The 26516-nt window shown below is 36.6% G+C and overlaps 1 long non-coding RNA gene across 1 annotated transcript; it reads left to right on the top strand.

The window, feature by feature from the left end:
- The first annotated feature begins 10579 nt into the window (after positions 1-10579).
- On the top strand, positions 10580-24231 carry LOC140508481 (uncharacterized). Its single transcript, XR_011968452.1, has 3 exons — positions 10580-10736; positions 15587-15621; positions 20795-24231. It is a non-coding gene; the product is annotated as an uncharacterized lncRNA (long non-coding RNA).
- Positions 24232-26516: the final 2285 nt, after the last annotated feature.

The raw sequence follows: 26516 nt of genomic DNA on the forward strand, positions 1-26516 counted from the left end.
ACTTGTGTGTTAAGATCTACCCTCTTAACCACACCTTTTAAGACCAAGCATGCAAGCTTAACATTAAATGGTAGGATACATAAAAGAACTAATAAGCACATAATAAAAGCAATTCCACCATGAGCAATATAATTGAAAATTGATGGAATGGATAAATGTTTGAAGAAATCTGTAATATTTTGTGCAGTTATATCAGGAGTTAAATCTTGATCTGCTGCTTCATACATAGTTTGGGCAAGCTTATATAAATCCTCAATTTCCAGGGTCAAATTCTGATTATCAATAACCCCATTCAAATGGTTTTTTATCCTTTGCCAATCACAATGTGACTCATTACACAGGTTGTTAGACACACATAGGAAGATCCAGCTATAATCACATACCAATCGTTGACGAAATTCCAACCTATCCACCTCATCACCAACTGCTACAACAGCAGCTCTTAATTTCTTTATCGCTGTATTAAAGTCCAAATAAATTTTTCTTTGTTCCTGGAACCCTAAAAACACATTTCTGTGCCAACTCTCCCATGAACTTAGCTTGTACCCTTTCATTTTGTACTGTGGATACTGACATAGCCAATGATAATGAGGACGTAATCAATGAGATCAGCAAAGATATTCCGAAGATTACACAACTAATACATCTTTAAACCCTTGGTCCCACCCCAATCTCTATCTTCTGCTCTAATTCCCAAAAAATGTGATCTGCTCTAGATCTATACCAACCCTTAGTTGTTACTGGCATAAGTACATATTTTGGGCGTATTATAATGGACACTACCCTGGAGGCTTTATAATCTATACACTCTGAAACCTTGCAGCTGAAGCAGGTGATGCTATACATGTCCTTCTTAATTCCTTATAAGGTACCGTTAACACTTTTTACAAAAGTAACATTTTCCTTCTGTCCCCACATAAACACATATTGTCCCCCCCCAACATACTTGAGCTGTATAAATGTGGCTAGCTAATACTCCATTTGTCCTGTTCTTTTCAATATAGGACATGGATCTTCTAATTGTCGCGAAAAACTTCCACGCCCCTGGCGTTGTTTTTCCATTGATCGTTGTCCAGTGTTGTGTTGGAAATCCCTGGGTCTCGGAATCATTTCTATCTTTCATAGCAATATTGTGCCAGGATTGTAATACATAACCTGAAATATTCAATGTCTGTCCCTCATTAGTATCACAGTCAATGAAGTTTGGCCAATAATGTCCATGTATGATGGGTACAGTAATGGGGTGACATTCAAAAAAAAATTGAGAGTATAAATATGTCTGAATCTAGGATACACACAATTGGTTAGTGAATAGCAAATGTCATTATGACCCAATACATAGTGAGTTCAGTGCATAGCTGGCAGTCGAGTTCTTTAGGTGGAGCTGACTACTGCAGGAGGCAGGAAGATAACGGGTGTTGCTAGGGCAGGCTGTGTCCTTGAGGGAGAAACTGCCTGAGATAGTATTTTGAGGCTAGAGAGAAATATGATTTTTCAATGTGATTTTAGCACTGGGGCCCAAGTATATGCACCCAAACACCCCATCATTCCCCCTTTTTCAAAGAGATGAAACCCAAATCTTTTGGGGTAAGGGATGAAGGTCTCGGTTTCTGCAATTGTTTCCTGCTGAGAGTGGATGTAGAGCTGTCCCTGCTGCACACGGTCCCGACATTGGAGAGGTCTGTAGCTAGTGTGATGCCAGGTCCAGAGGGTGATGGGTCATGGACAGTGGGTCATGTAAAGCCAGAACGGCCATCTTTAAAGTGGAAGACACTAAACCTGGAGGAGACAAATCAGGCAAGGAGATTAAGCAAACAAAGGCCAAAAATGACCAGAAGGGGTTAAACATGGTAGTTACATCATTTTTCTGTCTTCTGAAAATACTTCCCCACACTTTCTCAACACACATACTCTGAGATTGGTACAAAAGTTTCCAGAGCAACTACCTGGGGATTGGAGGGGCTTCGATGACTCCCACTTGTCCCCAAACTTCTTATTTCCTTTCCATATTTTCAATCAAACCTTTATCTTTCCAAATCTCTTGAACCCATTATTAAGACTGCTTCACTTTCCTTTATATTTCTACTATAAAAAAGATAGCTCACAAGTTATTAATTTTCACTAGCATTGCTGTATTGTCTTAAACAAAACAGATTTCCAACTTGAATCTCACAACTAAATAGATTTTCATCGATGTTTCACAGGCTTGTTTATCTTTTTCTGGATAATATTCTGGAAGAAAAACTTTTAGAAATTAAGTTATCAACAAGTTCAAACACTAATTTTAACTTTTGCTTAGGCCATGAATGACCACAAATTCACTTTAAAATAGCAAGATCCTTTTTGCTTTATACATCATTACACATTAATTTAGCAATACATTATCTTGAAAATGAAAATTTAGTAGGCTTTACCCCCCTTTTCTTTGAAAAACATTTCATCTAAAAATATTTTTTTTCTTTTAAAACAGTTGAAAATTTATCCTGGTGTTGAGAGAGTCACTAAACTTTTATAAAGAAAATTAGTTGAAACCTTTTAAAATGATAGTTCTCTTTTCACTTTGAAGCAAAAATAAATCTTTTAAAATTAAAATTAATTAAAACTTAGTTGGTATAAAAATGTCCTTAAGTAACACGAATTCCCAAGTAGTAGAACAAACCAAGTTCTTAATTATACAGAATTCCTAGATATTACAAAATGCTTTAGTCAAAAACGTGCAATGTAATCTCACATTGGTAACAGTAAGAGACTGATTACAGAAAAACACTAATGCTTTTAAATCCTTTTAAACAATGAGCGCATCTTAAGGTAAGTCTTAAGTAGTTTACACAAATTTATGAACATGTTCTAATTTCAGATAAAAATAATATTAGTTTTCCATATAAGTTTACATAAACGGGCTCACATATTTTGCTGGTCACTTGATATTGATCATAGAAATTTGCTATAGAAGAAAAAAGTAGGGACATGTGATATAGCAAATATGACAGGATAAAATATCTATGACTCCGTTTGAATTCAGAAAGCAGTGAAATTTTCCAGTCATGCACTATCTATTTTATAGCCAGACTCAGGTGGGAATAATATAATAATAATAATAATAATAATCAGGTGGGAAACATTTTTTTTTTAAGACACAGTGGGGAAACTGACCAGGAGGATCCCATGCTAGATTGAGTCCAGAACTGTCCCCTCAATTTTCTTTCCAGGTACAAACTTCACCTGTTAGCAGTGCAGGATCACACTCACTCTGAATAACTTGTGGTAGTTCTCTCAGATACTGATTTAATGCAAGCAACTATACCCAAATTCAAACTTAAACAAAAATATTTTTGATCCCAAATGCTTTTGCCTTTAACAGCAAATTTTACTAATCACAACTTAAAGCCAAATACAGTTATGTGTATTCCCATGGAGTTGCAGTAAGTAATAAAGATTTATCAGGACTCACATACACAACCGATTCCATTTAACATCTTTCCTTCTCAAATTTAAAACTTGTCCTGATATAAAAGTCAATTGTTAAAAATCCTTTCTATCTATTGCAACTTTTCAGCAAGTCCCCTTCATTATTTATGAATTATATAAGCCACACAAATTTCTTTCTTAGGACTGATGGCCTTGTCCACATGAAAGGGGCCTTGGCAGTTTTACAAAATAAAAGGAATTGGCATGGATCCAATTGGCATTGCCTGCCAATCCCCAAACATACAGAAGGACTGTTCTGAATGGGCAGAACCAGTCTAAATAAAATTTTTACTCAATTTCTTACCTTCCACACACAATGAGCCTTTGACAATGTTAGGTTTTAGCATTAAAGCAGTAACTCCAAAAATTTAGTTAACAATCTTACTTACAAATTTTATAAATGATAGACAAATTGTTTAAGCTGTAACTTCTTTAACAGGCAAAGGTGAAAATACCTGGTTTTTTAAATGTCAATTACAAAACATTATAAGATAAGGTTAGTAGGACTGATAAAATTTTAAATAACGTAACTGGCTTTACACAATTTTTCCAACATCTTTTAGTTTCAACAAAATTCAGATTACAAATTGCTTTCTCTAACACCATTTCTGGATTACAGAGTAAAGTAAAAATCTTAATGGTTCTAACTTTTACTCAAGAAAATTTCACATCTGTGTACATTCCTTAAAAATGTTTTTGGAAGAAAAAGTTGTGAAACTGCAAGTAGAACTGAGAGAGACTCTGGAACAAAGTCCAGTGGCACCTAGTCCCCTCCTTTCCACTTGGGAGTTCAAAGCTTTGTCTCTGAGGTGTCTTTTTTCATTTTCAGATTTATGCATTTTCCCAATTTGCCTTAATGTCATATAATATAACGAATTTTGACCTGTGTTAAACATTCAATTAGGAGTGACATGTTTCACTTAAAATATGACCAGAATAACTACCTTTTAGTTGTATCCCATTATACAAAAACTTTTCTCCTTTAGGAGAGGGATGAGATAATTAAAATGCTAGTCAATCTGCCTTTCTGATATGGGGGAAACATTTCTCCGATTTCTTCTTGTCTTTCACTCCACCTTCACAAGCTGGCCAGGGTTAGAAGGTAGAAAGAGAGAGAGAATTTTACCAACAACTTTCCAATAATTTCCAAAACTTTTATGCTTTCCTTAAACTTCATACCCATGGTGTTCTCCCAGTGGGCTTTGATTAAAGATGCTTTAATGCTTCACATATTATTTCCTTGTGTTTCTTATGTAAAACTGCATTTAGCAGCCATATAAACTAAATAACATAAGATTAGTTTCTCTCTTTCTCTCTCTCATTCTCCTCCCTGATGCTGCAGCCATCAGAGAGAAGGGATGAGGGGGAGGGAAAGAGATAACATTCCAAATTCCAGCTACAAAGGAGCCAGCCATAATAATTCACAAACACACGCACACAGAACATGTAAAGACAAAACACATAGACAATTTTTTAAAAATCCAAAAATTGAAAGAAAAAAATTGTCAGAAATTCTCTGTACAAATTATAACTTTGGCTTCCTTTCTATCACTGTGTTCCAAACATCTTTCATATAATTCAGATTTCCAACTACGTAATCTCATCTTTCAACTGTGGTTTAGCTATATTGCACCAATCAGTGGGGTACAGGGTTGTCTGAGAAATACTGTCTAGAAGAGACTGAATGTAAAGACTATGTGGTCCATAATTGATTAATTTCTTTGAGAATACAAATCCAGAGGGGTATGTTCTCTTATAGCCACGCCTGGGTTATAGGGGTGAGGGGTTTCTATTAATACTAATGTTAGCCTCATTTCCAAAAGTATTCCTCCTCCTCTTTCTGTGGCTTACCAAAGGACTTTTTGTACAGCCCCTTCAGGCTCTTGGATTTTTTTCAAAACTTGTGATCTAGACTTGTATAATGGAGAAGCAGTGGGAGGAGGAGACTCTATTTTAAATTTTTGTGTGACACACTCCATCAGGTCTTCCTTCCATTTTGTACTAGAGGCTGAATCTACCTTTATTGTTATTGTGGCTAATAGTACTTGTTCAGGTTTCTGAAGACATATTTTAAGTACATTCCCAAACTGAAAATATTTTAACAGGAGAAGCACTTGGTCTGACCTCTCTATAATATACATTTATTTGATTGCCTACTTTTTCCTACTTTTCAAGATTTATACTCCCTTGCTCCGGGTCCTTCATGCCTTTCACCACATGAATTACTTCACCCGTCTCTTTAAAATGGCTGGGCTCTAGCCTATTGCTAAAGTGAAACTAATTTCGCCAAGCTCAAAGCAAAACTGACCACACAGAAGAAGCAGCCCCTTCAGCTATGGGGGGTTCTCCTCTGGTCTTTCTCTACGAAGTTCCAAAAGTTGCTCCCCTACAACCTTCCATGACCCTGTGTCATAAGAAGGATTATCGACTAGCCATGGGGAGGCTTTCCTTTTCTGATGTGGCTACATGTTGCCCCATGATATGCTGTGTTAAAACCATGCTTACACAACTTATCCCAGTGGTTTTGTTCCAAAACATCGGTTCACCCCAGGTGCTTCCCACTGCCTTTGGTCGTCCTGAAAAATGAAACTATGGCTGATGGCCATTCCTGCCATTGCTCGATCTGTGTGCATTTCCCCGCGCTGTCTGCTCCTCTTACTCTGCAACTGAGTATTTTTTAGGGGAGCCCCACTTTGGGCGCCAAAATGTTAAGTTCCTAACTAACAATCTAATTCAAATTTATACATAGTCCAAATCCATTGTGATTCTTGCACTTTTGGACCTCTTTCCACTCCTCTATTACTGCCGAAGTGAAAGGGGCTAATCATAGCTTAGAGTCATTTTTTCTTTATTAATGGTTGACATAGCCAAAAAAATCACATTAGCCAAGTGGCTTAGTAATAGTCAAGAGTTTCCCCATGCTCAGCAAAGCTTGTCCTGCTTTCAGTCTATTGCCATGGTTGTTCTCACAGCCTTGCCAACATCACAGAAACTTACAGAGTGTATTCCTTACTGGGAAGAACCCATAGTCACCTCCATACTACAACAAAACATCAGAGTAGGATTCTGTAAAGGCCAAATGCCTATGTTCTATAAAAATATGTGGGATAGGTGCCACTGTTCAAATAATGGGGTAAATACTCATGTCAGGCTAAATAAAACATTGGTTCAACCTGGGAAATGTTACTTCCTTCAGGTATACTTGCTTTCTCATGGGACTTGGAGGAGTTTTTACTATGATACCAGGAACCTTTTCACCCACTGTTATTGGATACCTTAGGGCATCTAGGTGGTACGATGGCTAGAGCACCAGTGCAGGCATCAGGAGGACCTGAGTTCAAATCTCACCTCAGACTCTTGACATTCACTAGCTGTGTGACCTTGAGCAAGTCACTTAACTTCAGCTGTCTCATTCTGGGTCATCTCCAGTCATTCTGATGAATATTTGGTCACTAGATTCAGATGCCTCTGAAGGAGAAGTGAGGCTTCACTCCCTCACTCAAAACAAAATCAAGTGCAAGTCAGGTCATTATTTCTCTGACAGCATGGTGTTCCTTGGCAATGAAGGACAAACACACACTGGATACTTCATAAATCAGTTAAACATAACCATATTCTTTAAATATAAAACAAATAAAAGCATTTAAACTCTGCCTTCAACAAACGTTTTATAGAGAGAAACACAACATAGGAACACAAAACAAATGCCCAACAATCCTTGAGACTGAATTTCACAAGTGGGTCATGTGAGATCCACTTGGTAAAGAAAAGGGTGCAGAGTGTTGAGTCAGTAAAGAGAAGGGAATAAAATGTATATAGCAGCTATGATGTGTCACACACTATGCTGAATGATTTTATTTTTTCAAAAATATCTCATTTGGTTCTCATAACAATGCTCTGAAATAGGCATTGTTATTATCCTCAAGTTATAGTTAAGGAAACTGAACCAAACAGAACTTCAGTGATTTGCCCAGATTCACACAGCTAATATATGTGCCAGACTAGATTTGAATGCAGTCCTTCCTGATTTCAGGTCTGAATCATCACAAGTAGTGATTTTGTTGGTAGATCCAAAGTGAAATTAATTCTGCTCTAGGGGCAGTTATGTGGTGCAGTGGATAGAGCACCAGTGCAGCAGTCAGGAGGACCTGAGTTCAAATCTCACCTCAGACAATTGACACTCACTAGCTGTGTGTCCTTGGACAAGTCACAACCTAAATGACCTCATCCTGGGTCATCTCCAGTCGTCCTGTTGAATATCTGTTCACTGGATTCATATGGCTCTGGAGGAGAAGTGAGGCTGATGACCTGCACAGCCCTCTCTCACTGAAAGTCAAGTGCAAGTCAGGTTATGATTTCTCTGATGGCGTGGTTTTCTTCTGCAATGAAGGATGAATACACACAATTCTGATGTAAAATAGCCTCCACAGAGATCATTTTGCTATTTATTTTTGGATATCCAAGAATGGATTTAATGATCTAAAATGAAGTTAGAGTATTAGAGATTTTTTTAAGCAACAATCACACCAGAACTTATATTTAAAAAATCCTTTCATCTATGCTGCTCTCTACATTTCTGAAGAACAAGCAAAACCTAATGTGTAACAACCTAATAAAGGAGAATAAATTATAATTCTGTTGCAAATGTCTTTTGCTGCACCCATCTTTTCAAGTTTGGTTTTTTGGGGGGATTTTGCTGCCAATCATTTACCTTCACCATGATGCAAAATGAAAATCTTATAGTAGATCACATCTTCCATGTGACCCTTCTATATTTTGAGTGAAGGTAGAATTTTGGGACCTAGAAGATTGTAAAATTTTTGGAATGATACTAGTAGAGGTTCTATGCTCACAGGTCTGTTAACCCAGCTGGAGGAATGTGTTCTTGGTATCAGCTGCAATTGATCTGGCAGCAATGATCATCTATGTAATCTTTGACCTTGCAGACATCCAGGACTGGGCTAAGGAGAAAAGACACCCGCTTCTGAATGTTCATGAATGATGAGGTGAAGGCAAAATTTATCTACAAGTTTCTAAAGGATTTTCATTTGATGACATTTTATTTTTTCAGTTACTCAAACTGCTAGATTATGAATTGCTTTTAACTCTATTCCCAGATATTATTTTGAGATGTTAATTGTGTAAGCTAGACATTCCTTCTAAAGTGTTTATAAGTATCCTGACTTGCTGAGGTGGGTTACATATACAGCCTATTCAATATCCTATGTGTTTAACTGAACTTTGAGGTGCCCATTCTACAAGGCAGAATTCTGTAAATGTCTTAGCAGAATTCATTGTTCCAGGATGGACATGATGTTACAGTACCTGATGGGAGAATTAATATTACTTAAAGCACTGATTTTACTTTATGACATATTTCATCCTTGTCCCTATGATGTAGTTCTCTATACCTAGATCACTGAAATTACTCATTGGGGCCTTAGTAACTTTTTCATTAGTGTCTTTTATCACAGGCCCAATTTCTTCCTCACCAGGTTGATTGCAATTCATCTTGTTTTCTAGAGGATATCTGTGAATATATTTTTGCCCTTTTTTAAAAAATTAAGAATACTAACCACATACCTGGGGTAGTAAGGAAATGGACAACTCTGGAATGTCTCAATCAGAAATGAGTCATGCCAGGTCTTCAGTGTCAAACCAGTAAATAGTTACCTGAGGATACAGAGTGAAGGTTTGGAGACCAAAGCTTGGATTTCAACTCATAAACATAGAAAAACTCAAAAGGGATTTATGAAATCCTGTAATCCACTCCAGTCATATTGCGGATGAGGAAACTGAGGGGAAAATGAAGCAATTTACCTTCAGAGAGCCTAGTGCCAAGCGAAGTAGGGGGGATCATTGTATATCAACTGCAATTTGATATGAGATGAGTAAATCTCACAGAGTAATTGAATGGTGAATGAATGAACGAATAAATGAATGATGAATGACCATGTATTAACTATTTCCTCTGCACCAGGTAGGGCAACTGGGTAGTACAGAGAATAGAGTGTCAGCCCTGGAGTCAGGAAGACTCATCTTCTCGAGTTCAAATCTGTCCTCAGACCCTTACAACCTATGTGACCTTGGGCAAGTCACTTACCTCTATTTGCCTTCATTTTCTCATCTGTAAAATGTGCTGAAAAAGAACATGCAAACTATTCCACGATTTCTCCCAGGAACACTCCAAACAAAGACTCAGACACAATTGAAGTAACAGAAAACCAACAATATACCAGATATTGTCCTACATTCTAAGGATACAAATACAAACACATAGGCTGTACTTCTGATGTGACAGCACATCTAGAGGAACAGTTGCCAAGGAGGGATGTTTTGGTAGTATTCATTTGGTTCTTAGCCTCAAAGCTAGAAGTGATGACATGAAGCTAGAAAATGGAGAATGGTGAAGATGTGTGAGGAGCAGAAGGTAGGAGAACATGGTTGGATCACAGAGTGTGTGGAGGTGAGCCCATACAGGATGAAAATGGCCTGTAAAGAGCTTTACACAACTTTATATTTGATCCTAGAAATTATAGAGAGCCAATGTAGTTTTTTTTTCAATAGGAGATTGATGTGGAAAAAAATGTGATTTGCAAAATCATTTTTTTATTTGTGTGAAAAATAGATTGAAGTAGGGAGAGACTTGAGGCAAGGAAGCAAGGTTATAAAAGATAATACAAGATTCCTTAAGAAGAAGTATTTTAAGGAAGAAACTTGAAGAGGTGCAAGGAAATTCAAATCTATTTCATTGTAAACTATTTAACCTATATTAGCAAAGAAAAGGAAAACAATGAAAGCCACTGAGTGTACAGAACTAAATAAGCCCTGTTATTTAGGTTATTGTTACAAGGGGTGGGTTGTGTGTGGGGAGTCCTAGATTAATGCTAAAAGAAGTAGGTTTTGTTCCAAAGCATGAAAATGTAGAACCAAGGAGTCCATCAGGTCATCTCACCTGGGTCAGAAAATAACAAAATAGTGATTGATAATTAGTCTCTGTCAAATGTTAATAAGACAGCTATTTGCTGGCCTAGCACAAAAGAGTAAGGCATGCTGGCTTCCTGGACTTTGTATCTGGGACCTAATACAGAATTTTCCAAGGCTTGGCAATTTGATGATAACTGACCATTTCTGCTGACTTATGTAGAGAAAAACACACCACCTAAAGGAACCTGAAAAGTCTTGTGATGGATTATGATTGCCTGAAAAACAACAGATGAAGGCTTTAAGGACATGGATTTTATCTTCATTATCAATACCAATTGAAGGTAAAGGATTCAGAAGATGAGGACATTTTGGGGGAGGTGACTGGCTAGTTAATAAGATGGTATATGATCCTGGGAACTGTTTTTCTGGACCATAGTTAAAAATATAGGAACATTGATCAGATGGAATACACTTCACTAAGGTCAATAAAAACATGCTTATCTGAAGCCTAGCAAATTTTGTTCAATTACTGTATCAATTAGAATTAATTAAGTATTGATTACGAACTAGGTACTGTGCTGAGTACTAGGCATACCAAAAAAAGTTCAAACTAGTGCACATCCTCAAGGACCTTTTGTTCTGTAATTTAGAACCATTAAAAGAAAAGGCGGGGGAGGAGACAGAAAACTGACTCCAAAGATATATCAAGACTGGTAAGTCAAGAACACTAGACAGATACAAGGAAACGGAATTTAAAAAAAGAGAAGTATAATGATTTATGGAAAATAAAATTTAAAAGGTGGCTAATAATAAAACCCCTGACCTCAGATGCCTCTAAGTGATCTTTTTAGGATTTACACAATGGAAAATTACCTAACAATGAGTGGCTGAAAAGTGGAATAAGCTACTTTAAGAAACAGTGAGCTTTTCATTACTGGTGGACTTCAAAAAAGAAGTCTTAATTTCCACTTGCCAGGGATATTATCTGAAAAATTCTTGTTCGGATTTCACGTGCATTTCATGGCTTCTGACCAGCAGTTTCATTGTTTCCCTCATAATTCCAATATTGTTCAATATCTCCACAACATTAATTCCTGAACAGGTCATATCTGATGTCTTCTCTCTACTTTAGGACGTTGATTTTCAATAGGACATAGATGTGGTGGCTTAAAACTTGGATTGTGAGGGCATTGGGAACTATACCATGTAAGAATTGATTGAAAGAGCCCTGTATATTTAGTCTCCAAGAAAAGGGAAGATTAAGGAGGGAAAACAGTATTTCTCACATTTGAAGTACTGTCATATGGAAATGAGAATAGACTTACTCTGTTTTCCCCATAAGTTCAAAGCTCGGTGTCACTGCTAGAATTTGAAAACCAAACCTAAGTCCGGTATAAAGAAAAATCTTCCAAAGAATGATTTCAAAAGGATCTGGATTTCTGTAGTTCTCCCTCATCTGAGATCTTGAATCAGATACTGTTTCCAATTAGCATAAGTTGGAGAGAGCTTTTACAAAGTGATATTTACTTCAAAACAATGACAAGAACAGGAGTATAAACATTCTCTGTTCACCCCACCACTTCAAGAGTATATTCTCCCCTGTGTCACCTCTGGGGAGAATGAACTCAGATTTAGTAGTTTCTACATTATATGGTTAGTCATCACATTCATATCCAGATGAGCCCCTGTCTCAGCTACTGATGGGCTTGATCCTAAAGATCATACCTTCTTACCTTTAATGCACATGTAGCTCTCCTGTCAATTAAAAATCATTGATTATTGACTACAATTACTAATATTTAACAGTTATGTAATGCTTTAAAGTTTGCAAAGAATTTTACATGCTATTTTATTTGATCCTCAGAATAACACCAAGAGGCTCTTTTATCTCCATTTTATAGATGGAGAAACTGAGGCTGAGAAAGGTTCAATGACTTGGTCAGAATCACACAGCTGTTAAGTATCTAAGGCAAGATTCAAACTTAAGTCTTCCTATCTCTAGGTCTATTCTTCTATCTCAAAAATTACAGCATTCATACAGCCAGACTGTCAATCAATCATTCAACTAGCATTCATTGAGTGCTTACAATGTGTCAAAAATTGCACTGAGCTATGCAAATGGCAAAAAAGTGAGGGAAAATATGGTTCCTTCCCTAAAGAAGCATACAATATGATAGAGGGGATAATATGTAAATAACTAGCTACCTACAAGACATATACAGAGTAGATGCAAGGTAGTCTGAGAGGAAAACTTTTTTGATTGAGTCAAGAACATAAAATCATGATTAATTAACTAAATAAGCAAACCATATATCTAGCATTTTCAAATAGACGGAGAAAGTTCAGCACTGAATCCATCAATTTTTGAACCTGCCTAATCATTCAGGAAGTCCTTTTCAGAGGACTGGTACTATTTGAAGCTAAGAACCAGAAAAGGAATGGCTCTTGAGGGGAGGGGAATAGAAAGAAGTCCCCTACTTCTCTCTTCCCTTCCCGTTGACCATGTTATTGGAGATATTAGACTAGGGAAACAACACTTTCAACCAGGAGCAGACAAAGACACAACAAGGACAAACAGACACTGCACAATGCAGAAAGATAACTAACCAAAGGAAGAAGCAGTTTTAAGGACTCTTGGAATCAAAAATTACTAGCAATGGATTAAAGGACATCCATGAAATTGCACAGTTTTAAATTCACATAGAAAGCATCTCATCTAGGCTTATAAGCCAAGGAAGCCATTGATATAAAAAAAAAATCCTCATGTATTTGAAAATATTTACAGCAGCACTTTTTGTGATAGTGAAGAACTGGAAACAAAGTAGATGCCCACCAACTGGAGAATGAGTGAACAAAGTGTAATACATGAATGTAATGGAAGATTGCTGGACTGTAAGTAATGATGTGTGTGATGAATACAGAGAAGTATGAAAAGATCTGTATGAATTGATGCTGAGTGAAGTAAGGAGGACGAAGAACACAATATACATAGTAACTAAAACAGTGTAAATGGAGAGAATAGTGATACCAAAATATTAAAAACAAATGTGATAAGATTATAAAAATCAAGTGAGACTTGAATGAAGTGACAGAAGACACCTTCAACATACCCCTTCAAAGAAGTGAAAGACCCAAGGTGTTACAAATTGCATGTGTTTTGATATTTTTCTTAATATATCAGTTTTCTGACTTTTTTCTATCTCCAAAAAATACTGTGTATCCTATGGGATGGTTCTCTAGGAAGGAGAGGGATACATGAGGTATTATGATGTTACAATAAACAGCAAAAATTTATTTTTTAAAGCAAGTATCGAATGATCTTGAATAAATATTGCCAAATTGTCTCTGTAAAGATATTGATTTCTCATTCTCTATAGTGACCTATACTTATAACTAGTGTGGCATATTATTAACAGATGAGTAAGGACACATACTCTTTCCAGGAACCTTATCTAGAGATGTTTAAAACAGTACCTATAAGGATAGTTTATATGTAATTTTCACTTCAGTTATGATACAACAATGACATTCTTCTATATGTAGCTATTAGTTTTTCACCCAGAGGTGAGGAAATAAAGTTTGATACCTTTTGAGAACCATGGATCCCAATAAGGGATGTTCCTGGCAATACACATTGTCATTGAAGCCTGTTTTCACAATGACACCCTTTCTGGAGGACACAGATAAAAGCCCTATCCCAATTTAGTAAATAAAGTCCTGAACCTTGAGCAAGACTATTAAAGCATAGGGTGAGGAGAAGGGTGTTATCCACAGCTACAAAAAGGTGATTTCCTTTGTATCTCCTAGCTCTTCCAGAGAATGATAAGAAAAGCGAACTCTTTTTTCCCCTTTATTTAGAATTTATTTTATTTTTAATTTATGGAATAAAACAAGTGTTTCCATAACATAGTTTAATAAAAAGATGATTTCACATGAAACTGCAAATCTATTATGGACAACTTGCTGTTCCTTTCAAATACACAGAAATATTGTCAGTTAAAATTCTTCCTTTTTACTTTCATCTTTCCTTGACCCTCCCATCCTAGAGTTGGCTTCAACTAGACACAAATTATATATAGAAAAATACAGGCATAGTGTGTATGTATGTATTGATAAATGTGTGTACACACACACATACATGTATAGATACATGTGTGTATCTATACATATATATATATATACTCTGTACATACTTCTATTTATCTTTTCTTTATCTGGATGCAGATAGTATCTTTCTTCATATGTCATTCATAGTTAACGCGTATTTGTTATAGTAAAAATACTTATGAATTCAAAGTCATTACCAAAACAATATTGTTGTTACTGTATATGGTGTTCTTTCAGTTTTTATTACACTCTTCAATATTTCCTGCAAGTCTTTCCATGTTTTCTAAAATCATTGAGCTTACGATTTCTTATAGCACAGTAGTATTCCATCAAAATCACATACCTCAGTTTTTTGGCCATTTTCCAATTGCTGGGCATCCCTATAATTTCTATTTCTTTGCCACGACAAAGAAAGCTGCTATAAACATTCCAAAACATATAGGTTATTTTCCTGTTTCCCTAATCCTCTTTGGAAATAGCCTTTGGAAATAGGGATATTTCTGAATCAAAGGTGCAGGTAGTTTAATAATGCTCTGGGCATAATTCCAGACTCTTTTCCAAAATGGTTGAATCAGTTCACAATTCTACTAATAATGAATTAGCATCCCAAGTTTTCTACATTCCCTCCATTTGTCAATTTCCCTTCAATCATTTTAGCCAATCTGTTAGGTATGAAATGATATCTCAAGGTTGTGTGAATTTGTAATTCTAATCAATAATAAATTAGCGTGTTTTTTTGATATGACTATGAATTGGTTTGATTTCTTCTTTGGAAAACTTCCTATTCATATGCTATGGCCATTAATCAATTTGAGAATGACCTACTCTTCTAGATGTGTTAAAGTTTTCTATATATTTGAGAGGAGACCATTATCTGAGAAAATGTCTGTAGAAATGTCCCCTAATTTTCTGCTTTTCTTTTGAAATTAACTATATTTGTTTTTTTGTACAAAACATTTTTAACTTAATAAAACAAAAGTTATTCATCTTACAATTAATTTTTCTCTATGTTTCTTGTTTATCCATAAGTCTGATATGTTCCATGTTCTTCTAATTTTCTTCTAAAATTTCTCCTTATATATAGGCCATGTATCCATTTTGACATTATCCTGGTAAATGGTAAGATATTGGTCTATGTCCAGTTTCTGTCATGCATCTTTTCAGTTTTCCCAACAATTTTTTACCAAATAATGAACTTTTATGCCAAAATCTTAAGTCTTCACACTTATCAGATAAAAAAATTGCTAGGTCTACTTTTTACTGTAAATTGTACACCTGCTCTATTTCATTGATCTATCTTTATTTCTTACCCAGTAGAAGATAGTTTTGGTAACTACTGCCTTATAATCTAAATTAAGGTCTGGTATATCAAAACTTCTTTCCTTTAAATTTTTTTTCTTCATTTCCTTTGACATTCTTAAATTTTTGTTCTTCCAAATGAATTTTGTTGTGATATTTATCTAATCCAGTAAAATAATTTCTTGGTAATATAATTGGAATGGTGTTGAATTCCTTAATTAGATAGGTAACATTGTCCACTTCTCTTATATTGGGTCTGATTACCCATGAACAATTAATATTTCTCAAATCACTTAAATCTGAGTTTATTTGTACAAAGAGGTTTTCTCTCAATTTTGTTTATACACGTCCTGAATTTCTCTTGTCAGATGTACCCCTATGTATTTTATACTCTGTAGAGTTATTTTAATAGGGTATTTCTTACTATCTCCTATTGGAGAGTTTTTTTGTGTGATATATAGGAATGCTGATGATTTGTGTGGATTTACTTTGTATCCTGCTCCTTTGCAAAAATAATTATATCAGATAATGTTTTTACTGAGTTTTGGGGATGTTTGAAGGCTGTTATCATAGCATCTGCAAAAAGAGATGGTTTTGCTTCCAGGAGCCAAGATGCAAAGTAAGCAGGAGGTCACTCTCACCCTCCTTTATTGATCTCGAAAAACAGAAAATATCACCCCAGGAAAGAATCCTGCAGAACCAGCAGAAAGATGGTGAGCAGCAGTGTTTTAGCATGGGAGGTTTAGGGGATTTACAGGAAAGGTCTCTCAGGCTGTGGTGGAAGGGGAGCATCACAGGATGTGAGACACCCTGGCAAGCAGTACCAAGCCCCACCTCAAAAAACCCAGAGGAGGCCCTAAGGCCCATATTGGGGGAGCAGGCAAGCACCAACACCAGGATTCTCCCCCTCACCCCCACATTCCTTGGCACAGTCAGTGGAACCAGCAGATTCCAGATCAGAGAACCACAACATGTGCCTGTAGACAGGCATCCACCAACAGCTGAACCTACCACCCAGGGGGGAGTCATCTTCAGCAGCCAGACTTCACTCCCCTCATTTCCCAGACCTGCAGCTTCAGCATAGCCCCAGGGAACTACAGAGAAAATGCACCTAGCCTTGGCACACCAGCCATCAACACCAGATCAAGCTAAGCACCAAGTAAGCTACCAGATCCCTACAGCCTTCAGCTGCCAGCACTTGCGGTCCTGTGGGCAGCTAGGTGGTGAAGTGGATACAGCACCAGTGCAGGAGTCAGAAAGGCCTGAATTCAAATCTCACCTCAGTCACTTAACACTCACTAGCTATGTGACCTTGGGCAAGCCACTTAACCATAGTTCCCTCATCCTTAGTCATCTCCAGTCATCCTGATGAATATCTGGTTACTGGATTCAGATGGCTCTGAAGGAGAAGTGAGGCTGGTGATCTGCACAGACCTTGTTCACTCTAAAACAAAGTCAAGTGCAAGTTATATCATTATTTCTCTGATGGCAAGTTCTCCTTCTGAAACAAAGGATGAACACACACACACACACACACACATATACCTGAGGTCCCAACACACAAAGCCAGTGGACAGTCCCATAACCCCTAGTATGACAAGCTTGTGACAGTGTCCTAGAAGCACAGATCACCTTTAAAAGCCAAAGAAAAGACAAACACAATGAGGAAAGAGCAAAAAAAATATTGACTAATTTGCCATTATTTTTAACTTGGAATTATTATGGTGACAGGGAAGATCAAAACAAAAATTCAGAACAAGACAACATTCTCAATATACCCACATCTGAAATCTCAAAGAGAAATATGAACTGGTCTCAAGCCCAAAAAAGCCTTCTTGGAGGAGGTCAAGGAGGAATTTTAAAAGAAAACAAAAGAGGTAGAAGAAAAATTGGGGAAAGAAATTAGAGGTATTCAAGAGAAAGTCAGCAGCTTGCAAAATGAAGGATAAAAGTTGACTGTAGGAAACAATTCCTCTAAAAATACAATTGGCAAAATATGTGTGCCTGGGGGTGTGCGGGAAGTACACTGAAGAAAATAGCTCCTTAAAAAGTATGAATTGACTAAATGGAAAAGGAGGTACAAAAGCTAACTGAAAAATAACAATTGATGAAAAATTAGAATTGGGCAAGTGGAATCTAATGTCTCTAGGACACATCAAGAGTCAGACAAACAATATCAAAAGAATGAAAAAAACGGAAGAAAACAATGGAAGAAAATCAACTAACACAGAAAACAGACCCAGGAAAAATAATGTAAGATTTATTGGTCTGCATGAAAGCCACGGTCCAGAAAAGAGCCTGGATAGAATCTTTTAAGAAATCATCAAGGAAAACCACCCTGAGAAACTATAAGAAGAAGATCAATTAATCATCCAAAGGATCCACCAATCACCTCCTGAAAGAAAGCACAAATTGAAAATGTCAAGGAATACTGTAGCCAAATTTTAGAACTATGAGGACAAAGAGAAGAATACAGCAAGCAAACAGAAAGAAATAATTTAAATATCATGGAACCACGGTCAGGATTATGCAGGACCTTGTAGTTTCTACATTCAAAGATCAGAGGGTTTGGAACATGATAGTCCATAAAGCAAAGGAGTTTGGATTGCAACCATGGATCAACTATCCAGCAAAATCCAGTATGATTTTTCAAGGGAAGAGATAGAAATTGAATGGAATGGGGAAACCCCAAACATTCCTGGTGAAAAGACCAGAGCTCAACAGAATATTTGATCTTCAAATACAACGTTCAAGAGAGGTATAAAAAGGTAAGCAAGCAAGAAAGAAAAAAAAACATGTTAAGGGCAAGCTGTTTACAATCCCACATGGCAAGATGATACTTGTAACTCTTGAGAACAATCTTTGTTACAGTATTCAGAAGGGATGTACTAAGTGGGCAGGACTATAAGATAACTTTCATGTGATGATAATAGATATATTTTTTATTTTTTAAATTTATTTTTAGATGTTGACATTCATTTCTATAACATTTTGAGTTCCAATTGTTCTCCCCATCTCTCCCTTCTCCCCACTCCATAATACCTTGCATTCTGATTACTCTTTCACTCAATTTATCCTCCCTTCTATCATATCCCACCCTTGCCTTATCCCAATCTTCTCTCTTTTCTTGTAGGGCAAGATAAATTTCTATACCCCACTGCCTGTGTTTCTTATTTTCCAGTAATATGCAATAATAATTCTCAACATTTATTTCTAATACTTTGAATTCCAACTTTTCTCTCTCCCTACCTCCATACCCATTGAGAAGGCAAGCAATTCTATACAGGCCATATATGTGTCATTTTGCAAAAGTCTTCCATAACATCCATATTGTGTCAGACTAACTGTACTGCCCTGTATTCTACCCTGTCCTCCCCCCTTTTTTCTATTCTGTCATTTGACCTTGTCCTGTCCCAAAAGTGTTCACTTCCAGTTGCTCCCTTCTCCCATTTGCCTGCCCTTCTATCATCCCCCTCACCCCACTTGCCCCCTTCTCCCCTACTTCGCTGGTGTGTAAGATAGATTTTCATACCAAATTTAGTGAGTATGTTATTTCCTCCTTAAGACGTATGTAAGAGAGTAAGCTGCACTTTTCACCTCTCATCTCCTCTCTTTTCTCCTCCATTGAACAAGATTTTTTTGTCTGTTTTGTGAGTGATAGTTTGCAGCATTCCATTTACCCCTTTCTCCTCCCAATATTTTCCTCTCTCACCCATTAATTTTACTTTCTTTTTTTATGGAGATCATCTCTTCTGATTCAACTCAAACTGTACTGACTGTCTATATCTGTGTGTGTGTGTGTGTGTGTGTGTGTGTGTGTGTGTGTGTGTATAATCCCTCCTTCAACTCAAATACTGACAGAAGTTTCAAGAGTTACAAATAGTATCTTTCCATGTAGGAATGTAAACAGTTCAGCTTTAGAAAATCCTTTATGATTTCTCTTTCCTGTTTATCTTTTCATAAATCAAATTTTCTATGGAGTTTTGGTCTTTTCATCATGAATGCTTGAAAATCCGCTATATCACTCAATGACCATTTACTCCCTTGAAGTATCTTATTCAGCTTCGATGGGTAGGTGAATCTTGGTTTAAATCCAAGTTCCTCTGACTTTTGAAATATCCTGTTTCAAGACCTTCAATCTCTTAATGTAGAAGCTGTCAGACCCTGTGTTATCCTTATTGTATTGCCACAGTACTCAATTTTTTTCTTTCTACTTGCTTGCAAAATTTTCTCCTTCACCTGGGAACTCTGAAATTTGGACAGAATATTTCTAGGAATTTCCCTTTTTGGGTCTCTTTCAGGAGGTGACTGGTGGATTCTTTCAATATTTATTTTGCCCTCTGGTTCTAGAATGTCAGGGCAGTTTTCTTTGATAGTTTCATGAAAGATAATGTCTAGGCTCTTTTTTTGATCATGGCTTTCAGGTAGTCCCATAATTTTTAAATTTTCTCTCCTGGATCTATTTTCCAGATCAGCTGTTTTTCCAATGAAATATTTCACATTATCTTATATTTTTTCAACGTTTTGTTTTTGTTTTTTCACTTCTTGGTTTATCTCACAGTCCTTATCTTCCCTGAATTCCAGTCTCTCTTTTAAAGAGCTATTTTGTTCAGTGAGCTTTTGAACCTTCTTTTCCATTTGGCTAATTCTGCTTTTAGAAGCCTCATCCTCATTGGCTTTTTAGACCTCTTTTTCCAATTGAGTTAGCCTATTTTTAAAGTTGCTATTTTCCTCAGCATTTTTTTGGTTGTCTTTTAGCAAGCTGCTGACTCACTTTCAAGCTCTTCTATGACTTAAACCCATTTTATATTCATTTCCGAGGTAGTGCAGTCAGAAGCTTTGACTTCCTCTGACAGTGTGCCTTGCTCTTCCTCATCCAAAAGGATGGAAGGAGATGCCTGTTCACCGGGAGAGTAAACTTGTATGGTCTTTTTTCCCCCTTTCTGGGCATTTTCCTAGCCAGTAACTTGACTTTTGAATCCTTTATCAAAAGGATGGTCCTGGTTCTCTTCCTCCTCCCCAGTACCATGCTGAAGACTGAGGTTCAGATCAGCTGCTAAATTCCCCCAGAGGCTTTAAGCTGAGCTTCCTGGACAGTGGACCCAGGCTGCTTCCACAGACACCATAGCCATCCTCTGCCTGCTGCTGCTGCTGCTGCTGCCACCACTGCTGAAGGGACCCAGCTCCCCTCTTGCCCACCTCGGAAAGCCCTCCTACTATAACCTTTGGAGTTTCATTGTGGCTTGTGAGTTGAGGGACCTGGGAACCTCCCTGCTGGGAATTATGCCCTGGAGGTTTGATCAGGACCTGTTCCTCCCAGTGCTGTGCGGCCAGGGCTGGGCTCTGTTCTCCTCAGCATCACATGAAGTAAACCTTTCCACTTGGCCTTCCAGGTTACCTTTGGCTGGAAACATCTCTCACTCTGTTGTTTTCTGGCTTCTGCTGCTCTAGAATTTGTTGAGAGTTATTTTTTACAAGTATTTTATGGGCTGTGGGAGAAGCACTAGAGTACGTGTGTCTTCTACTCAGCCATCTTGGCTCCACTCTCCCCATGATAATAAATATAATTAAGTGGTGAAAAAGGATTGTAATGGGAGAGGAGGAAAGGAGGAGGCAGAAAGGAGTACATTACATCATATGAAGTGGAAAAGACCTACTATAATAGAGGGAAAGAAGGGAGGGTGATGAGCACTGTTTGAACCCTGTTCTCATGGGATTTGGCTCATTGAGGGAATAATATAAATGTACAAATCTAACTTATCCTATAAGAAGTGGGAGGAGAAAGGCAAAGGAGGGATGGGGTGGATAGAAGGGAGGGAAGAAATAGTAAAGAAAAACAGAAAGAAAATGAGAAAGAAGGGAGGGCAGACTGAGGGAGGCAGTAGAAAAAAAAAGAGATAGCTTTGTTACCTCATCCTCTATTCTGGCTTTTTCTTTTTCTTTTTCTTCTCTTACTGTAATTGCTTGGTTTTCCGATATTGTATTGAATATTATTGATGACAGTGGGTATCCTTGCTTCACACTTGATTTTACTGGGAAGGCTTCTAGTTTATCATCATCACAAACAATCCTTACTGATGCTTTTAGATAAATGATTTTTTTCATCAATATAAGGAAAAATCCACTTATGCCAATGCTTTTGAGTATTTTTTAAAGAAATGAATGTTTCATCGCATCAAAAGGTTTTTTTTGCATTTATTTATAATCTTGATCATAATAATCATGTGATAGATATGATATTGACATAATCATATTTTATAAACACTCATTATGGTTGTAATCAATTACGTTAATAGTTTTCCTTATGGTACACCATCCCTCCATTGCTAGTATAAATCCCACTTGATTATTATGTGTAATCTTTGTAATATAATCTTGTAATTTTTACCTAGTATTTTTTTAATATTTGTCAATCCATTTTCATTAATGAAACTGATCAATAATTTTCCTTTTCTCTTTTTGTTCGTCATGGTTTACACATCAGTGTCATATTTGTTTCATAAAAGGAGTTTGGTAGGATCCCTTGTTTACTTATTGTTCCAAATAATTTATTTCATATTCACATTAATTGATATTTAAATGCTTGATAGAATTCACTTGTAAATACATCTGGTCCTAGTGCTTTTATCTTAGGATGTTACTTTATGGCCCATTCAATTTCTCTTTTCTAAAAGAAGTTTATTTGGATATTCTATTTCCTCATCAACTAATCTAGGCAAGTTATAATTTTCGAAATATTCTTCCATTTCACTTAAACAGTAAAATTTTTTCACAAAATCACTCTTTATAGTTGGTGGTTCATTGGTGGTATATGTTTAAGGTCTTGAGAGTGAATACAAGTACCTTAAGAATGTTGATTCCCTTCAGCATTCCTCTGACTTCAAATTTTCGCTAAGAGGCAAGTTGCTTTCCATTTCTCCCTTTGCCTAGATATATACTTTTTGTGTGTACCTAAAGATTCTCTATTCTCAGAGACTACAAAACTCAAGTAAGTAAGTAGATAATGGATTATGCCCAAATATCAGCAAATAAGTTGTAAAGTTGATAGTAATATTCCTGGTGGAATTATCCACATGTACAAAGAAAAATCACTCCAGCTTGTGAAGAGGCAATGAGCTCAATGCCAATTAGTACCCTGCTGGGATATGAACTGGGTTCACTTCACTAGCATTCTATTTGTAGATTGCTTCTCCTAAACCCTCCAAGATGGCATCCACATGCATGATATTAAGACTTGTTTGGGTCAACACAGGCCAACACTTGAGTGTTTATGTGAAGCAGTCCATTAATCCTTTAAAATCTTAATATCTGTCCATTGCTTTTCAAAGTATTTATTGGCTATTTATGGTCAATAGTGAATACTGTCTTGCAAGGTGATGTGTTGAATGTTTGGGTGGGGGTGAAGAAACAGTGAGTATATTGAGCCAAATTTTCCCATTGTCAGACACAAGAAAATACCACTTGAAAAATGAAACTCTGGAAGGACAGCAAGGGAGCAATGCCAATTACAAATGGAAAGAATATGTCAGCAGAGTGTGGTTTGGGTAACTGGGAACATGTGAGTATTCAGCTGGCTCTGATTACGGTGACTGGGTGTCATTTGCTTTATTTTTACTTAACCTTTGTAAAACCACTGACTGCTGGAATCACTGTAGAAGTTGCCTATCTCTGCCTATCTGGTAGATGTAATCAATCACATCCTTTTGCAGTAATTAGCTTCTTCTAAGCACTGGGGCAATAATGAACCTGAGATCCAAGTGGTTTCCTCATCTGCTACTTCAGTGAGTTAATATTAACTGAAAATTTAGGAATGAAATGACCATTTCTCAAGCATTCAAGTTAGAAAATTCCTAATAATTAGGCACAGGTTTTAATCTCTGTCTTCATTCGTATTTATCTATATCTAACCATAATTTATGCTAGGGGACACAATGGATAGAGTGCTAGACCAGAAGCAGAAAGTCCTGAGTTTAAATCCTGCCTCAGACACTTACTAGCTGTGTGACCTTGGGCAAGTCATTTAACTCTTTTTGTCTCGGTTTCTTCATCTGTAAAATGAGATGGAGAAACATGACAAACTACTCCAGTATCTTTGCTAAGAAAACTCCATATAGGGTCATGAAAATTGGGTCATTAAGATATATTCTCCAGGATAAATTTGATTTTTGATCCTTTATCACTAAATCAGGTATTAAGGGGAAAAAATGAACTTAATATTTGACATTAGGACAATTTGTTCAGGAACTGCAAAAAAAAGTTTTGATAAAAGTATAATTTTACCAAAATTATATTGCACTGGACCTGAATGCAGCAAGTATAGGATTTCAAAAGTCAAAGGGGAATGATGTTCTTTGTAAGGTACTTTTGAGATTCATTGAACTCAATTGATGCAATTTGCCTGACAATAAGTTTCATTCTCTCTTTTAAACCCACACTGTTGTATATCTTATTATTGTGTTGTAATATTTTCTTAAATCATGAATTTTGGAAAACTATTGAATAATAAATGTTAAGAGAATGATATCATCAAATCACTGGAATATTTAACTTCTTTCTATATGTGTTTTGGATGCTATCCTCAAGTAATTCCATGCTGAATACATATTCCAATACTTTCACCATCATAAAGAATGACCAAATAAAATTTCTCAGATTCTTCTTATATTGTGGGTGAAAGATGAAATGACTGAGGAAACAAAGGTTCCTGCATTCGACCATCCTGATTTCTTAAGAAATGCATGCCCGTTGCCTAACAAATCAGAACCAGGCACTTCAGCTTTGACAGTGAACCCTGGGTACAGGGAAGATGGATTTTTATTCATTATAAACAATTAATTAAATAAGACCGGTTAATTAAGAAAAAACAGCTAAGAAGAGACAGCATTGGGTAATCTGATTTCTAATTGGAGAAAAAAATCAATGTCTTCCCATGTTGGGAACAGGAGAGAAAATATGTGCAATTCACTAGAATCAGAAAAAGAGTTGTCCCCCTCACTCCTCCTCAAGTGTCCCCAAGCATTCAAAGGAACTGATTGATAAGGACAGGGCAATTTTCAGGTAAGACATATAAGTTACTTAAGATGCATGACTGTGAGAAAACTCCTCCCTTCAACCTTTGGATATGATTGGGTTTCTCCTTAGGATAAGCTAGGTCCTTAGTTAAGGGTATTTGAGCAGCACGGAGGGGAGGTCCAGCTTCCCAGTCACACAGGGATAGATTTAGGTAATACAATAAAACGTTTTCGTAATTTTCACAATTGACTGAAGTTTGCTCATGAGACAGAAATGGGTTGAACTAGACCCATAATTGAATAGAAATGGAACTAAGATAGCTTCAGAATTCAACCACAAGAGGGCGGCAGCACGGTTCACTCATTTTCCACTTTCACTTGCTACTCTAATTCCCTCACTTATTTCAATGAGATAAAAACCTCCCTCAAACTTCTCTTTCCAAAACTTCAAACCCTTTATTTCCAATTCTGCTTCACACTATGTCAGCTCTAAAGATTGCTACTTTCTTTAATTTTCCATCCATTCTTCTCTCATCTTGACTTGCTTAAACTTATCTCCTTTTTATATCTCCCTCAGTCGACTTTGATTAAGTCCTTTGCTCTTTCAGGTTTCATTTTTTGATCACACATCTTCTTTCTTAATTTCTCTGGCTTTTGTTTCCCAATCGTATCCCATACTATCTACAAAACTAATCTTCACTCCACTGAATTCCTCCTTTTCAATTTAGCACACAATATTATTATAATAACAACTAATTGCAATACTGTAATTTTAGGGGTTTGTTAAAAGTTTACAAATGCATCATGTATTCCAAAATCCTTAGGTGACTTTGATTTTATTTTGCCAAAACAATTAAATTCTCTTATATCATTCCCAGAAGAAAATAGAGTGGCAAGAAAAAACATTTTCTCAAATTAATTTTACTTCCTTTCAAAGTGCTCCCTGATTTGGACAAGTCTCCCTTTTTTCATGATGAAGAGAAGGTAATGCTTCGTAAGCAGTGGATAAATTTGAACTGCAGACTGCAAACTCATTTTTAAAAACCTTTAGAAGCTCATTGAGAATACTTTCAAACTCAGTTCAGCTACTCTTTCTTACTTAAATCAGTGAAAGTACCTGCTGATGGGGTGATGGGACCTGGATCCTGAGTTTTCCCATACATTTAAGTAGCCCAGATCACTGGTGCCTCTGCCCAAGTCATCTGGCCCACCCCAGGCCACCTTCATTACTTGATTAGCTTACCTGATATTCCTTATTCCCATCCAAATCCTCCCACCATCCTTGTGTGTGTGTGTGTGTGTGTGTGTGTGTGTGTGTGTGTGTGAGTGTGTGTGTGTATAAGTACCAATCTTACCCCCATTAAATTACTCAAATTCAGTTAGAATCTGACTTGGCTTCTATTGGGGTAACAAACAAACCTGACTACTTTGACTGAAAGAAGACTTGAATAGTTCAATTCCTTTGAGGCCAGCCCCCAGCACCCTTACATTTGGAGGCTTCCAGCATTCCAAAGACTACACCACCTCCTCTCACTAAAACAATCATTGTGATTCTCCAGGAAAAGAAATATACAAGGACTAAATAAAATACAGTTTTTGTATGACTTTCACAAAGTTTTGTTTTTCTTTTCCTTAAAACAAATTCTACAGTGGTACACCAAAACATACTAAGGTATCTGATTCAATTCACAATTTGGAAATTCA

The sequence above is a fragment of the Notamacropus eugenii genome, chromosome 5, assembly GCF_028372415.1.
Source record: "Notamacropus eugenii isolate mMacEug1 chromosome 5, mMacEug1.pri_v2, whole genome shotgun sequence".
In the NCBI taxonomy this organism is placed as follows: domain Eukaryota; kingdom Metazoa; phylum Chordata; class Mammalia; order Diprotodontia; family Macropodidae; genus Notamacropus; species Notamacropus eugenii.